The 18,476-nt window shown below is 39.0% G+C and overlaps 1 long non-coding RNA gene across 1 annotated transcript in view; it reads right to left on the reverse strand.

The window, feature by feature from the left end:
- Nucleotides 1-34: 34 nt before the first annotated feature.
- The window catches only part of LOC310902068, a 146,226-nt gene continuing 127,784 nt past the window's right edge, over nt 35-18,476 (reverse strand). Inside the window, exon 4 of the long non-coding RNA XR_014586460.1 lies at nt 35-545. This is a non-coding gene — a long non-coding RNA (uncharacterized lncRNA). The remainder of the gene's footprint in view (nt 546-18,476) is intronic.

Genomic DNA, 18,476 nt, shown 5'->3' on the forward strand with positions numbered 1-18,476 from the left:
CTCCTAAATGGGACTTCCAGTCTGTGGGGTTTTTTTGTTTTAGTTTTTTTGTCCCCCCACTTTGTTTTGTTTTTTAATTTCCACCCTGTATAGTTCTAATCTACTATTACTTCTGTGTCCTCTCCTTAACTCCCTACTGTATTTTCTCTCCTCAAAAAACGAAGGACTTAGGTCACAATTTCCAGAGGACAGCAAGTCGGGGGCGGGGGGGGGGCCACACCACACTACAGAGAGTATGGTGAATGCAGAGTGAGCTCCCAGCTTTGCTCCTGCTACAAGTTTATTTCTTGTATTTCAAAAAAGGTAAAGTAACTTAGAAATGCCTGGTTTGCATCCCCTTTCTCGGTACTGCTCTCCTGAAAGGAAAGTATTGCATCAGTAGAGAAAATAACTGAACATATTTGCTGATTTAAATAACACTTCATTACTTACATTTTTATTGTGCCCAGAGCCAGTCACTTTATTCATCTGTGGGTTGATTTCCACACACACACACAAAAAAAAGCTGTGTCCCAGCAGTTTCACAACTTCAAATCCATCCATACCTGAAAATTCCCAGAACATGGGCTGATTCCCAATCCACAGACTAATCAACCACCTACTTTGCAGTAGAGAAAGAGAGACACATTAGCAAGACACGTTTCTCACTCCCCATGATCCTGTTTCAGTTTTGTTAATACAGTTCAGTATTGCAAGAAGCCTAATTGAGCTCTAAAATTATACTTGATGCTCAGTGACAGCTTACTTTGTCTCCTCTTTGTATCCAAGTTCTTAATTATCACCTCCATTACCATATAAATTGTCAGCTATTAATATAACCTCAATTTGTTCTAGTAGCTCTGAGTCACAAAACATGTAATGAAGCTTTCTTTTCTAAAGCCAAAGCACTGAAGAGCTTTTCAAAATCAGATACACAATCCACTTATCAATATCCACAATAAAATTTTGACTCAGATGGAGTCAAAAGTTTCTTAGATTATAGCCAGAGATATCCGAAACAATTAGTTATAAGAGATTGAGGATAAAGTTATAATGCAAAGACAGCTTCTAACATCACAAGGCCTGAAAACCTGAAATGAACTAATTAACAAGTAACTGAAGAGAGAGCAAGCAACAGCGGAACTGTATATAGGAAGTCATAGGTGACATGTTGGGAACCAGTGGAAAAAACATGCTAGATGTCATGACAAATCACAACAGTATGGATGAAATACCTTAATTTGCATCATAAATATGGCTGATGAGCTAGAGGTGACATCAAATCATTACACTCAAAAGAACAGGCAGTGCTTAAAAGAAAGAGGCAGCAGCAGGCAAAGACAGACCCAAGACCTGTGAACACTATTTTCACATCTGTGTTTGCTCAGCTTCCCACCTGAATGGGATGTGCTGAGGAAGCAATTAAATTTAAGGCATTTCCAAGCAGAGAAATCTCCATCCACCGTGTAAAAACAAAACATAACAATCACGCAATGCTGTTTTCTACACTGACAGTTCATTGAACTTGTGTCCTGTTGAATGGCTATGTGAAGTCACTGTAAAAACAGTCAATTCCTCGTTCTTGACACATCAATAACGAATTTCTTTTTTGTTACTTTACAAACATTTGTCAATGGGTCATTTTGTTCTCTGATAGTTATTATTAATAGTTTTTAGATCGACTGTTACTTCAACGTGCTTTATTTTTCATCTGTAAAGCCAGTTTAGTTTTTCTACAGCTCTGAGGGTTCTGATCCCCAAATGCGTATGGTTTATTTCCAGCACTGACTGATTACATCATGAAACTATGCTTCCAAGGAAAACTTGGTCTCTAAGCTATATGGGTGGGAGAAATTTGATCATCTGATAGTATTTCTTCCCATCTATGCTTGTAGAAGAGATGTCTTTTCACACTGGCAGCCATGCATAATAAAAGGAAACAGCTGTGTGCCATCTAACAGGAGACTAAATAATCAAATATTTTGCTTCCATAGCAGAGAGCAGGTTGATCCTCTGACTGCAGTGGAGCAGTTAAGAAGTATTTGTGGGACTTAACCCATGTCATTTGAGACATGGATCGGTGCCAATGCAAACCTGCCTGCTTTCGCCCTCAGGAGTGATAGCTGCATTTTCACTTCACTGAAAGAAGCTGCCTATTACTGATAGATGGGTTGCCAAAAACAGCTGACCATACAGCTATCGAGACACTGAACACCATACAGGTAAGGAGAACCAGATAATTCCGTGAATCAGGAATGAATCATCTTTCTCCTTGTAAAATTATTTAGCTTTGCTGATGTCTGCATGGTTGGCATTTTACTTCAGCTATGCTGGGAGAGGGTCCAAGGTACACTCTCAGTGATCGCTCTCACAGACGTAGGAACGACCATACTAGTTTAAAGATGAGCATCTCACAGATCCCATTAGGGCACCAAGGACTGAGTACAGAAGATAAAAAAACACTATTTTTAGTTCCAGCAACTTTTTCCCAGGGACTAGCTATAAGCATTCAATCCAACTCATAAAATGTAGTAATAACTGGAAACTAAAGAAGTTCAGATAAAAATCCAAACTTCTCTTAGTTTAGTTATTGGTACAATTACGGCATAAGCATCTGTGTAAACACAGCCCCTAGGGAACAGAGCACTGCATTCAGTATCAGAACACCAGGTTTCATTTGGGGTTATCCTGTGGGTTTACTACACTTTTGCAAGTCAATTTCAGTCTTATTTTGCACAGAGTAAAAGTGACAGCACATTCTGTAAAACATTGAGATCTTTTGAAGAGGGATGCTTTTTAAATTCAGTATGTTGTTTATATGGAGGAGGCTTCCCCAAGAAGAGTACAAATTGAGTGCTGATCTCCCTCTGAAATACAGCGCACTGGGGCTCCTTATTCCCTGGGAACTGATTTCCTGCACCACATCATAAATGCAAACTCTGCAAACAGAAGGGTCTTCCAGCTACTTTCCACGCCTCTCACCATGAGTTCACTTACTTGCAGGCTACAACATCCATTGATCAATGCTCATTTTTAAGAGACATCCAGCTTTAACTACTTCTTTCAACTTGAAGATGCCTATTAGTTAACATTTAAAGCTGAGACACAAACTAGTTTAAAAGAGCATTCTCACCTAGAGTTAAGATGGTTTCCTGACTTAGAAATGACTGCATCTATTAGAGCATCAGGAGTTGTCTAGTGCTCTCAAATAATAATTAACAGAGGATGAATTAACAAACCTTCCTCAGAGAATAACTAAAAAAATAAAAATAAAAAGTTGTCTGGCAGCCTAAGTTAGTGTTTTTACACATATTCCCTTATCTATCTACAGAAAGCTGGCTGAAATTTTCTTCCGCAAAGTTTCAGATTTACATTATGTATTGAAAACCAGTATTCGAAACAAAGCTTGGCCTGAGCTCGAATGGTGTCACTTTTGTGAAGTAAAGTACACTTTCCTCTGCCTAGAAACCACAAAATCCTTATACACTATTTTGCGCACTCTCTGAAATTTCAATACTACATTAATACATGGGAGAACAAAGTAAGGCATCGCTGCTACACTAGAGAGCAGTTTCCCATCTTCCCTGTGCTCAGGTTTTATTTTATAGGATCAGGCAGTAATTCAGTTTGGAAGGGACCTCAGAGCTCTGCAGTCCAGCCTCCTGCCCAAAGCTGGGTCCCCTTTGAAAGCAGACCAGGTTGCCCAAGACTTAGCCAATCTGGAGACAAACAAACCTAAGTTAAAGGACAACTGAGAGATGGAGTGGCAGAACTTGGCTGCTCCCGTTATCGTCAGGACTGGAGCTCTATAAAGGCCTGGTCCAGAGCCCACAGAAGTCACTGGTAAGCTCGCCACGACTTCAGAGGCCTTGGATGAGTCACAGCTCCCTAAAATAGACCAAAGTGCAGCCATCTGGATTAAAAAGATCTAAGACAAAGTTTCTCCTCATTCTGTATCTCAAACCATCAATCAAGTATAAATTCTTTATGACTCAAAACTTTGCTCCTGTTTTCTGTGCAACCAAACCTAGAGACAAGGCCTGTAACTGGAATTTCAGGCCCAGATGCAAATTTTTCTATAGTTTCTGATTTTAAAAGGAAAAAATAATGATTAACAGGACCTTTCAAAATCACCCAATTGACCAATGAGATTAACCTTGTGTTTAATTAGCATTAGTAAAGAAAGAAACAGGATGCAGAAGCACAGGCTGGAACAATAAATCAAGTAAAAATATTCACAAAACACTGTAAATTTCTAGTCACAGAAAGTTGAGTTCCTTCTATTCGGGCAAAGTAAAAATTAGAATTGCCAGATGTTCTACCATAAATATACCCTCAAACCCCAGACTTCTGACCTTTCATTTTGAAAAAAAAAAAAAAGGACAAAATTTAAGCTGGCTGGCAAGAAGTCCAGAATCCTTAAACAGCAGCACAAATTGTTGGTCGTTATCTGGTAGAATAGCCTGAAGATGTTATGATCCTTACAGGCAAAATAAGGAGATAAATATATGATAAAGTGTATTTTAACTGCACCCAAATTGAGGGCACTTGTGTATTCAGCTGCAAAGGTTTGGAACTAGCAGGGTAGGTATGCAGGGCTGCCACCAAGCAGCTATTAAACAAATGAAATCAGACTGTACAGGAACTGGGAGTGTCCGAGGATGATAAAAACTTGCAGACGTGGCTGCCAAGCATTTGGTGCTGTTTCCCAAAGCTAGTAGCTGTGTTTAAAGACATGAGAAAAGCATCCAATGACAACATGAGAATGACAAAGCTAATCTTCTACATGAAACAGGCTATTTGGAAAGGTACTATTTTAGTGGATGGGTTGTTCTTATTATCTACACATAAAAGGAAGAAAATGAAGGTTATATACACTCACTCACTGGTAAGGAAATAAAAAAAGTCTGAAGGCTTAAAATATTACCCATATTGTGAAGGCAACTGTGTGTAAGAGCAGATCTTGCAGCGGACCTATTAGGCATTAGAACTTGCAGTCCTAGGGACTGCTCCTTTCTTATCTCGCCAAGCTCTGCAAAGCAAATATGAATGGAGGGAAGGAAGCAGGTTGAAAATTAAATAAGCTGGAAGCCCCCTGTTGCAAATGTGCCTTTTAACTCCTTACTCCTTTAACAAAATCAAGTTTAAAAAAGACATTCTGAACTTTCCATGACACTCAGTCTCATAAGAAATATTCTCCATTTAATCCAGTCTCACAGTAATATTAGATGAGGTTTTGAGACTGACAGGAAAAAAAAAATTTAGAAGTGACCTTAGACCAACTGCAGAATATGAAACAAGTCATATAGAAACAAAGTAACTCACCATCTCCATATTCCATTAAAAAAAAACACACGAGTTCTCCACAGCAACGTGCAAACGGTAACTAGCACAGCCACTTTCTATGTCCAAGTTTCCCATGCAATTAAGATAATTTATTTTCTCTGGTACAGAGTCCAAAATTGCTGAGGAGCTATAAATCATGTAATGATGTTTCTTTGTTTGCATTTCAGAAAGTTAGACCAAAGCTAGTTCATCTATGTCAAAGATTTCCTTTCCACGTCAGGAAATATTCTTTCTAATTGCACCCTACTTAAAGACGTGACAAATTGACAGTTCAGATGTAAGTGCTTTATTTTGGGGGTGCCAGAGTTTCCTAGCCAGTCTGATCACCCTGAGTTCTTAAGACTAAGCTCAAAGACAATCACAAGTGAACAATCTGACACATTCATTGCAGTGTACAAAAAATTCCTTTATAGAGTACCATATGTTTTTACAATGACATGGATTAGCAGTTTTCATTCCCTGAAATAGTTGCATCTGTCATCATTTATGTTCCTACCAAAGAAGTCTGGTATTTCAGAGTGGTTATGCTTCTCCACAACTATGTCCAAATGGAGGAAATGAAGAAGAAACAGATCAGGGATGGAGAACTATATTTCAAATATTTGAAAGTGACCACTGTAAAGGCACAAAGCTTTCTGAAAAGCTGCTTTTTCCCAGTTTTCTGAGGAAGTAAAGCTCACTCTTTTTGTCCTACCTTTTTAGTATGTTTTCATGAATCAGTGCAACTGCTGCTGGTTGAAATCTGCTTTCCATTTGATGTCAGCTTTTAAGATTTATAAATCTGTTTTTTATAACTTAATATAATTCAGAGAAAAGAAATTGAAATAGGCACTTCTGCATGCTACTGGATTTGAAGAGTACATACAGGATTTTCAATTGGCTCTGTCAGTCTTTTCACAGCCTGATTAGTAAAACACCCTTGCCAAGCAAACACAAACAGTAAGAGGTAAAAGTAATACGTCTTTAAAAAGCAAATTAGATGGACATTCAGAGCTATCTTAATTATTGCATTTACGCACCAGCTCTGACATCATTTCTAATGTGAGAGCATTTTTAACCAGGAAGAGAAATCAAATCAATTTGGATAGAAAAAAAAAAGATATTTATTCTGCATGCCAGTCTTTATATTTACCTTCGATACCTAGATTCCTTTTCTTAGATCTTCTTTAGACTAAACACTTGTTTCAGGCTTTTCTTTAATTAGTATTTGAGATGCTTATGGATGGTTCATCTAACAATTCATTTCTCTTCACTTTACAGCTTTCAACAATGTTTATAACTGAATTTCACTAGTGTGACAGCGTATAAAAATTAGCCTGCTGGACAAAGCAAGCATTAATTCACACTACAACAGTGGGCCCATATTTTCTACTCTGCAGCAAGACACCAGTTGGCGTTTCTTTGTTTTGCCTTTATCACAGTCCATACCTTGTTAAGGACTTCTTTGCATCATTGGTATGAACTCTAAATTGCGTCAAAAGTCTCAAAAAACATTGATAAAAGCAATTATAAATATAGATATAAATTTAATTCAAGCCATCGAAACCTGAATCCTAAAGGAAACATTGCACCACAACAAGCAGGAAACCTTTGGAGGAGGTGCCCAGCATGAAGGGTTTCTGTGGATGAGCTGGGGAGAAGTGCACTGCAGTAAGAAACACTCTCAGAGTAGGCACTTCTGAGCAATTAGCAATTTTGCTACAATGAGGGAGCATCGCTCCACCTCCAATACAAGGCATCTCTCAAATTCCCTAAAGCAGCACTTCTCACTCATGTCTTTTTTCTGTGGAGGTGTGCTTTTATCAGTATCTACACACCATAAACAACTCACCTCACAGACTATTTCAACATTAACACTTCCCACTTTCAATTCTCAGTTTGAAAAAGACATTTGCAAATAATATTCTACCATTATTTTCTTAACTATTAATAAGATTGTACTCCATATTAAAAAAAGGTCTAATTGAAATCTTAGGACAGTCAATAAAAGATTCTGGAGTTTAACTACAACTTATCTTGCAAGTCAACACTTCGGTCTGCCTAATGACAGAAATTTTTATCTGTGTCTCATTTAAAAAAACTCTGCAAAATACTATACACAGCCATAAAACTATATTGTAGTTTTATTTGTCTCTACAATTCAGAACCTCACCATAGCAGTTGTGAATAATCACCAAAGGCTATAAAATAAAATGACACTATAATTAAAATGACACTCTTCTGAACTCTCTTCTGATAACAACCTCCTATGTTCAGCCACTAATGAATTCATACTACCTTGCCCAGCTACCATAAAGAGCTTAACGCAGAACTTATGGATATCTTTGTCTGCAGTAGACAATCAAAAACTCATGTTCTTCCTGAACACATTGTTACTGCATTTGGAAGATTGCATTTTACCCCACTATGAACACAGCTTTGCTCTCCAAGACGACATACCACTAGTGCCACTGAAATAAGAGGCAAAACCAGCACGAGCAATAAAATGAGGTCTGCTAGGCCAAATGTTTCACATTCAACATACAATTGCTGGCATAAAATCTAATGTCTCTCATGCTCATTTCCCTTAAGAATGGAGCAGGATGTGACTCAACAAAACACACTCCAAGTCATTTAATAGTGCTTCGAAGCACTTCATACTTCTAGTTAGAGTCTAAAAAGAGTTTGAAGAGCAGACTAAAAATCAATCTTAATTAAGGTACTTATGGTACCACCCTGGCAGTTTAATTGCAAGCAATAAACGTTTAAATTTGGTCCATTGCAAACGCTCCCCATTGTTGAAAAAATCTACGCTGTGCCTCTTCAGTACTGATGGTTGTGCTGCCATTTTACGGTGAATGAAACCAGCAAGCACAGTTGCACACTGAGTAGCTGCAGTGCAATGACAGAGCTGTCGAATGATTATTAGCACCATCTCAGTTAAGTTAGGGGATCCTTAAAATGAGTATCGTTTTCACTGCGCAACCTCTTCACTGCAACACTTGAACTTTTGGTTTAGAAATGCTGTAGTTTTAGCAGTGCTTCAGATAATGGCTGCCCTTCCAATGAGCCTGGCTGCAGCTCTATCACTCCAGACAAGGCTAGCTGTCCCTGGCCAGGTGACTCATGGGCAGCCGTCATGTCTTCCACTGCATAACATAAACACGACAGCCATGCAAGAGGATGGGAACTTGCACATGGGCTTATTGCAGTGTTAAGAGTATACGTAATTGAGAACTGCAAGTTTTATCAAGTCTTTTTACAGTAAACAACAGGCCTATATGCTGTCGCGGTGCCTGAATAATTCTGCTGATAATACCAACAATTAAACCCAGCTATTTGCCTACATGCAAAAGAAACCAGCAACCTAACTGAATTTGCAGGGCCACAGGAATTTTTCATGGTATGTTAAATGAATTTACTCTGTTTTACAAAAGCCACCTACCTTGTACACACCAGATTGACTTCCCTGTTCTTATAAACCTGCACAAGATTACTTAGATTATTTTCCCCAGTTTTGTTAAAATAAGTGAGCTCATTTAAGTACTTAAAAAAATGCAGTTTAGTGGAGAGCAGATTTAGATGGTTGATAAGGAAATGTAAATATTTTGATTTCCAAGCTGCAGATCAAAATGTAACCCACTCCAATAACAACAACAACTAAAAGTTAAATTGTAGGATAACTGCATAGATATCTATGGTTTCAAAATTATTTTCTAGTGAACAGGCATCTTTAGTACATAAACTATCACAACTTTCCATCAAAAGGTGCCCCAGAGGGCGAAGCGTGCTTTGAAATTGTCTGCCTGAATTAAGATGAGTAAATTAGCAGCTTGATCTACACCTGTCCATGCTAAGTTTGGTCTCAGAGAAGAAAAAAATTTACTTTCTAGCATTATCAATGTGACATAGCATTATATCTAATTAAGAGAAAAAAAAATCCAAAGCCTACCCATCTTCACAGCATCCCTTTAATCCTCAATTATTTTGCTAATATACCGCCCAACTAGAATTCTCCATTCACAGAAGTCACTCACTCTGCATGGATATATACACTCTACTCATACATACACACGTACCTAAGTATGCAGCACGTGAAGCGTCAGCATACCCTGGCAAGGAAAGTTACAATTTCCTTGTCCCTTAAACATGTCTATGGCTACAATAGCTTCAGCAGTCACTAAGTTCCACTTCTGCACCAAAGACCATTGCTGTGCTCCTGCTCATTTACAGAATTGCTCACTGCTCACCCTGGGATTTCCAAAATAAGAATAATTGTCCAAACCAACGTCCTTGCTCATTTAAGGAATCTAGGTCATCCAAACGAGGGATGACAGCCACCCATCAAGCCATTTAGTGCCATCTTTTGCCAAAATACCATGGTATGAAACTTGAGACGTACATCTCTCCATATTTGCACATGAAGTGTTAATGACAAGACTGGTAATTTATCCAGCTTTGTTGATGGAACTCTGCAATCTTTCATTTATCAGTGATATGATAAAAGACAAAAGGACATAGACTCTCCTTTTTGTTTTCCATATAAATTAAAAACTCATTGGTTCTTAGAACAGAAGTTTGCAAATACAAACATCAGGAAAATTCCTTTTGCTCACTTTCCTCCAGGAGTAGCTAAAGGTGTACAAATATAGGAGTGGCAAATTCCACAGAAACTTCAAATAGATTAAATAATCATATTTATCATAAGATGGTACTAATCCTTCCTTACGGCTACATATTTTAAAGCTATATTTGGATACTGAGAAGCGTAGGCAGCTTACAGGAACACAAAATATCACTGGCCTGATTTTTAATTTGAAGTGATTTTGAAACTTGCCTCCTTCCACACACAATCAGATGAATTCTGACATAAGCCTGAAATGATTTCTCATTTCCCAACAGAAAAAAAAAAAAAACACGCACACATAGCACCAAAGCTTTCAGGCATAGAGTGGGAGCTCTCAGCATAATCCAAGGGTGAAACCCTGCTGCTGCACATATCAGAAGTCCTGCTTGCATCTGAGATGCCCCGATTTCACGCTGCTCTCCATTCCCCTGACATTCAGCAACTGGCAGGAGTTTGTAAGTTATTGTGTTCCACAAGAGTGTACCGACAATTTCAAATATAAATCTAGAGCTAGTGTACAAAAATAGATGCTGAATTTTATTACCAAGGAAATACTAAAACACCATCAGTTATTTCTTATCCAGTTTCGCAACAGAATGAGAATACCAACAAACAGCTGCAGCAGGAGCATATTTGCCAAAGAAAACAGTTTGCAAACATGTATGTTAAAGAATGATTCCCTTCTTAAACCCTGGAAAAATGGGGAAAGGTCTATGTTAAATTAGAGATCAAGAACTCTTTTTCTCTCACTCATTTTCAATTCTGAAAGCCTGCAGAATCAGCAGCATAGTATCAGTTCTATAATTCTGTTCAATTCCTTTTACAGCAGAAAAATTAAACAGTAAGCTTAAGCATACTTTCAGCATCAAAGAGGTTTGTTACTTATTTAGGTATCAGAAATCACATACTATACGCATAATACTAATGGTAAGGACAAAATGGGTTAAATTCTATGCTTTACAGAGCAGACAGAAAAATGGAAGCTAATGCAACTGTTGGTCCAGGATATTCGACAAGTCAGAATAACATTGCCTCATACAACCCTCTGCAAGCTTATTTCTTTCAAATCAGATGCCTCTTCCAGAGTACACCCTACTTTCTTTTTACAGAGAACAACGCTTTTGTTGGGATCCTTTTTCCAAGCGATAAACATTTCCTAGGGGGTTGCCGTATCGTTCCTTTCTGATTCTCCCACCTTCAAAGGAGCCAGTGTAGAAGCAGCAAATCAAAGCCCCAGCAGTGGAAAAGATGCTCACACACAGCCTGCTAAAGACTCGCACGTTGGTTTCTGTGTGAGAAGGAGCTATATAAAGAGTTCCTGTAGGTATGATTGCACAGACTGCTTCTTTAGATCACATCTTCAAAAAACAAAGTCTACCACCAGACTCATAACCTATTCTGGATGGAGAGAGACACTTCCCTCCTTCCGCTACCCTCTGGCTTTGAGATGTCAGGCCTTCTCTTCTCTGCTGTCACTCACACAGACTGCTGGCTCAAAGGGCAAGTATTTCATATGGCAATTGATACTTCTAGACATTGCTACAGAAGAAACATCTGCCGATTACTAGAGAGCCTAAATTTTCTCTAGAGCCAAAATATCTGCCTACCCATTGTCCTTCAGATATGTACCAAGACAATTTCCCATCAAGTTAAGAGAAGAACTGCTCACAGGAGAAAAAGAGAAAATAAAATTCAGCATTTCAGAAAATTTGGTGGGGTCAAGACATCAGACTGAAGTGAATGCTGCTGCAATAAAGAGATTTGAAAAGGGTGAGAGGTTGCAGCATGACTAGTGAACAGATTTTTCATTTCCTGGAGACTAAACGCAGACATTTTGGGAACTCCACTTTGAAACTGGATGAAAGTTGTGGCTATAATGATAAAGACGAAAGCTACAATTCAAAACCTGCCAGGATGCTATCCTCTACAATGTGCTCTAGGTGATCCTGCTTGGAAGGGGCATTAGACTTCAGAGGTCCCCTCCAACCTCAACCATGCTGTGATTCTGAGAAATTGCAGCAGATTTAAATTTGATTGAGCAGCCAGTCAAGCAACAGATAAAAGTAATCTAATGAGCTATCCCAAGCAAGATGTATCTTTTACTTACATTAAAAATGCAATTCAGAAACCAAAGCTTCAGATAAACATCCAGTTCTCCAAGTCTCATTACAGGAGATGACATCCCTGGCACATACAGAAGCATGCAGCTAGCACTGGCCACAAACAGCTCACAAACACTGATACATCTCAGGTATACGGCCTTTCCTATGCTGCAAAAAATCTGTAAACCCCCCCAAGCTAATATATCACTGAGATACATATCAGGCTTCTTTCCCAACAGAAAGGGAGGAAGAAACAAAGCAACACATTTTGCACTCTCAGTGAACCTAGAGAATAGAAAGTTTAAAACTGTGGCCATCACTTCCAGGTTGGGTTACTTCTTCCAAAAGAACTGATCCGTAGCATTGCTTTCATACATACAGTTAGGTACAAGCAGCAAGGCACTTTCAGCTTACTTTAAAGTTTTCTGTAAGCAAAGTTCTCTTAAAACCATCTGTTAAAAATGTGTTCTGGACTGCAAATCCAGTTGATATTCACAAAAAGAAAAATGTATCTAAAGTGTGAACCACGTGTATTTTAACACCATCCATATATATAAACATAGTGTATATTTATATTATATTTAGCCAAAAAATACATTTAGAACTTAGACATATAATTTATCCTCAGGACACCAGTCTCTGACTATGTCATTTCTTAACTCTATCTTCTGCTTGGCAATACATTGTTAGCCACATCACTATCTAATATGACAACTGCTACATGTCTACAGTTAGCGAACGGTTAAGCCTGATGAAGCAAAAAAAAGCTTCCAAATCAGAAAGTTTTGGGTTTACCCTATATATTGCAAAGACTCTTCAAATTGCTTCCAGACAGTGCTATTTTTATAATTCCATCGCAAAAGAAAATCTTACTTTACACTTTCTTTACCTAGATTCAGCTTTAAATGAAAACTACATGTTTCATCAGTCAGCAGTTGCCCAAACTGCTGAAGAAAAATCCAGATACAAGTTCAAATAAAGCCTTAAGGAACTCAGGACAGCAACTCTAAGAGTACTCCCCAGCATCTCTCCAGGAACTGGAGAACCTTAATGTCTGGTGGTTATTTTGGGATTTTTCCTGACTAGCAGTGAAGCAGTTGTACAAACTGCACAAAGCCAAGATGTGCTGCTACCAGGTGCTCAGAAGAGCAAGCAAAGAATACAGCAGAGGACCAGGCAGGCAGGAGCTGTGAATGTCTGTTCTGGTTACTAGTCCTTCTTTACTCTTCACAGTCCAAGATGACTGGCTTTTAATATTATTATTTTTTTTTCTTTTTGATGGCTGTAAGGTTAGTTGTCAGCAAATTTCATGCAGTAAGTGAACAGGCATTACAAGTTACCATATTCCTGTAGGGAGCTCCTTTATGATTTGACATTATGTTTGCCAAGCATTCCTTTCTGCTGTCTCCACATTTCCAAATTTGCAGTATACAATCATCTCATCCTACAGGAGTGGAATATTTATTAAGCTTTTCCACTCCAAAAATACATTTTGGAAATATATGTTAAATGTCACTTTCCTAGGGCATTTGGAGAAGTTGTTTCTGGTTTAAGACACTCTGAAACAGGAGCCCTAAATACAAGCAAAACGATTGGTTCATTAGCTCATGGAGCAGATTATCTTGAGGGTCATCACGCGACACTTGCAGGGCAAGCAGGCGATCAGGCCCAGTCAGCATGGGTTTACGAAAGGCAGGTCCTGCTTGACGAACCTGATCTCCTTCTATGACCAAGTGACGCGCTTGGTGGATGCGGGGAAGGCTGTGGATGTGGTTTACCTTGACCTCAGTAAGGCTTTTGACACCGTTCCCCACAACATTCTCCTCAAGAAACTGGCTGCTCATGGCTTGGACTGGCGTACGCTTTGTTGGGTTAAAAACTGGCTGGATAGCCGGGCCCAGAGAGTTGTGGTGAATGGAGTCAAATCTGGTTGGAGGCCGGTCACTAGTGGTGTCCCCCAGGGCTCGGTACTGGGGCCGGTCCTCTTTAATATCTTTATCGATGATCTGGATGAGGGCGTCCAGTGCACCCTCAGTAAGTTTGCAGATGACACCAAGCTAAGTGCGTGTGTCGATCTGCTCGAGGGCAGGAAGGCTCTGCAGGAGGATCTGGATAGGCTGGAGCGATGGGCTGAGGTCAACTGTATGAAGTTCAACAAGGCCAAGTGCCGGGTCCTGCACCTGGGGCGCAACAACCCCAAGCAGAGCTACAGGCTGGGAGATGAGTGGCTGGAAAGCTGCCTGGCCGAGAAGGACCTGGGAGTACTGGTTGATAGTCAGCTGAATATGAGCCAGCAGTGTGCCCAGGTGGCCAAGAAGGCCAACAGCATCCTGACCTGTATAAGAAGCAGTGTGGCCAGCAGGTCTAGGGAAGTGATTGTGCCCCTGTACTCGGCTCTGGTGAGGCCGCACCTCGAGTACTGTGTTCAGTTTTGGGCCCCTCGCTACAGGAAGGACATGGACGTGCTCGAGCGAGTCCAGAGAAGGGCGACCAAGCTGGTGAGAGTTCTGGAGAACAAGTCTTACAAGGAGCGGCTGAGGGAGCTGGGCTTGTTCAGCCTGGAGAAGAGGAGGCTCAGGGGCGACCTTATCGCTCTCTACAGGTACCTTAAAGGAGGCTGTAGAGAGGTGGGGGTTGGTCTATTCTCCTACGTGCCTGGTGACAGGACGAGGGGGAATGGGCGAAAGTTGCGACAGGGGAGTTTTAGGTTGGATGTTAGGAAGTACTTCTTTACCAAAAGGGTTATTAAGCATTGGAACGGGCTGCCCAGGGAGGTGGTGGAGTCACCATCCCTGGAGGTCTTTAAGAGACGTTTAGATGTAGAGCTTAGCGATATGGTTTAGTGGAGTACTTAGTGTTAGGTCGAAGGTTGGACTCGATGATCTTGAGGTCTCTTCCAACCTAGAAATCTGTGATACTGTGATTAATTTAATCAAAAAGAGCAATTGCAACCCAGGCTCCTAGAAAAGGAAAGGTGTTTCATTTGCTTAAATGTTTCTGAAAGGTCTACCAGGAGGAACAAAAGATTTGGTCAACGTGAGCTTTGAGATTCACATTCAAAACAGTATGAGATGGTTTTACAACACCATAAAAATTCAAGGATTTTTTTTTAAACTTATTAAACTTTCATACAGCAACATCAGCATTTCATTCTGTATTTAAGAGTATACACGTTTCTCAACAAGTTCTGTTGTACATTTCCATCAACGTCATCCTCTAAATAGCTTTAGAACTTTAACCCCAGATTTTCGCATCTGATGCCCTGAGAAGCCCCAAACAAAGCTGCATTCCTAATGTGGTAGTCAGCACGCGAGCACGCAGGGAGCCATGCAGCACTTTCCCAGAACAGGAGGTACTCTACGAAGGTTTCAAAGAACGGGAGTTCAATGGTCATACACAACTGAATTTGAACGGAAATTTCTCACTATATGGCCGTGAAAATATTCCTTATAATACCCAGAAATGCTTCAGAAATAATACAGAAGTCATCAATTTACAACAACAACAAAAGAGCTTTTTAGATTTTTTTTAAAGAAAAAAATGGATTTCTATCACATTTAATACAACTTTTCAATAAAATATTGTCAAAAAATACCCAGGAAGTAAAATCCATTCTTATAGCCTAAGAGGAAATGGTTAGGTGGAGGAAAAAAAAAAAAAAAAGCACCTTTGTTTTTTTAAGAAGGTAAATAAAATGCTCTTGTCCTTCCCATTTATTGTTTGGTTTTAAACTCAGATTTCTTCCTTTTCATAATCCTCTTCCCTTTTCTCCTCTGCTACATAACTTAGTACAAACTACCTGATGAGAATCACAGCTAAGAAAAAACACATCTGTGCACCATGGAAAAACATCGCTCCTGCAGTGACTTACTGCTATGCTTTAAGTGAATGTTAACTAGAATTCAGATGGTGGGCTGGGGGGATAAAAGAACACGAATTCAACCTCTATAGTTTGAATTTATAAGGCACAAAATTTCAAAGTTTCTATTATATATAGAACAAATGCAGATCTAACACATAGTAGTCCAACCCTGCAAGCCAGGGCAGAAGATGTAAGTGTTGCATTACTACTAGCGATATTATAGATGGGAATCCTTCATCCTTACTAACTTAAAATTGCAGTTTCTATACTTCTAAGGTTTCCAGAAGGACCATATACCAAAACCAAGATTCACTACAGCAGTTGGGCTCAAGTCGAGTTGCTATCAAAATGCTTTTGGCATTCAAGATTGTATCCTCGTCACAGAGACACACAATAAATAAATAAATAAAATAATAATTAAAAAAAAAAACACACACAAGAATAAGACATTAAGAAAGCAGAGACTTCAAAGGCTAACATAAACAATTTGTGCAAGCTTTACTGCTTTCACACAACCACTCTTAGATACTGCTCATATAAAATGTCAAACTATGTCAACTACCTTACAAAACTGTATACAAAGAGGTATCCAGACTATTTGACTTGTAAAATTATTTATATTAGAAAAATTCAGTTCAGCAATGCCACCCACGCACCTGCACGTAGAAGCAGGCACGTGGCTCAAACAAAAGAAGCTATTTTAGATCACCAGTTCAAAGATGGGTCAATGCTATAGCAGTCCCCCAAAAACGACAACTACTAACTGATCACTTACAGTTTTTCATGTTGATTCCTGCATGTTCCTTCAGAAGACTGCAACTGATTTACTAACTCCAAAGGTTAGTAAATGGTAGATTCACCTGTGGGGTTTCTTTATTGGTACTTTTGGGCACCACACCTGATTCACAGGCTTCAGGTGTTATTCTGCTACAGCCTCTATTTTGTAAAACTTTAACTGGGGGGGGAGAAGGTCATTAATGCAGAGTAAGCAGCAAGCACCCATTTTATCACCATGGCTATAGTTTGTTAAAAAAAAAAAAAAAAACACAGTTGTTTTGCCCACCACAAAACAGCATATTTTTTATGGTTCCAGAGGAACCAAATCTTAAAAAGTAAAGTTTCAGAAATAATTATGACCTGTGCATTTTCACAAAGAGCCTCAAACACCCACTCATGCAGGGAAGGAACACAATCAACGCCCTGATTCAAGTTTTCATACTTTCCTTTTCCTCTCTCGTACGTAAATTCATGGAGCTTTAGTCCTCTTTGATTAAAAATAAAATTCAAATTATAAAGAATTTTCAAGGCCATAGCTGACATTTTCCTAAAATTGCATTACTACTTCATAAAAATAAGCTTCAACATTTAAAAAACAGACCTTAAAAACCACCCATTTTTCATCTCCTATTGGTTCAAAATAATGATATGAGGCCAGAATAAACATCTTCACTTATAACATCTTGACTTGTTAGTAGCAACACCACACAAATTCTTCCAGACTTCTTGAAACTCAAAGATTTGTTGGTTGTTGTTTTTTTTCATGTTTTGTTCTTCTTTAATTAAGTGGTCCAATCCTAACACATAAGTGGAAATCATGCCAAAAAAAAAAACATAGAATCTTGCAGAAAATGTCTTTATGGGTATTTCACCATGTTAAAAGGACAAGCTTATCAATTTCTAGTGACACAGCAATTAATATCTACCAATTTATATTATTTCTAGAACACAAGCACAAAAGGTTTGAAAATGCAGACCCCCATTTTGTCACAAACTCTATGCAGGTAAACATCTCAAGAAAATTAGCAAATGTATAGATATTCAGCTGTTTTTTGTTTTTGTTTTTTTATAGGTGTGCAAAGTACATAAGCAACAAAGTTCATATAATCACATCTCTAGGTCAGCAATAGTATACACAAGGATTTTTCCCTGAGCTCTTAGTGTAGCTGTAGCTCTCTCTATAACTCACCACGGCGAACCTCCAGATGGCAGAACTGCTTCCTACTTCACCTTTCTCCTTCTACCTGGTTGCCAAAGAGATCCCACAGAACCTGGCACTCCACTTTGTCAACTTCACCTGGATTGTCAATTAATCTGTTAATAACCCTAATGACTCACAGCAGTCACTGAGACTTCTTTGGTGAGAAAAACACTTGTGCTTACAAGCGAGCACCTATTTTCTGGCCACTGCACAAAACAGTCATAAAAATGTAATTAGCTGCACACATAGAGCCTCACTATTAACATTAAAAGGCAGTGTGGTTTAATACTTTGCTGTAGCTTTTCAAAGCTTTCTTTTCTTAACATTGTTAGTTATTATCATAGAATCAAAGAATCATACAGTATCCTGAGTTGGAAGGGACCCATAAGGGTCATTGAGTCCAACTCCTGGCACCGCACAGGTCTGCCCAAAAATTCAGACCATGTGACTAAGTGCACAGTCCAAACGCTTCTTATTATCCATAAGAAGATACAATATTCAGCTATAGGTTTGCTAAGAAATCAGATTTGCACCACCTTTAGGGAAAACACTCTTCTCAAGTGCAGTCTCTGGTGTTTAAAAAAATAAAAAAATAAAATTAAA

Source organism: Anser anser (assembly GCF_964211835.1).
Source record: "Anser anser genome assembly, chromosome: 6".
Taxonomy (NCBI): domain Eukaryota; kingdom Metazoa; phylum Chordata; class Aves; order Anseriformes; family Anatidae; genus Anser; species Anser anser.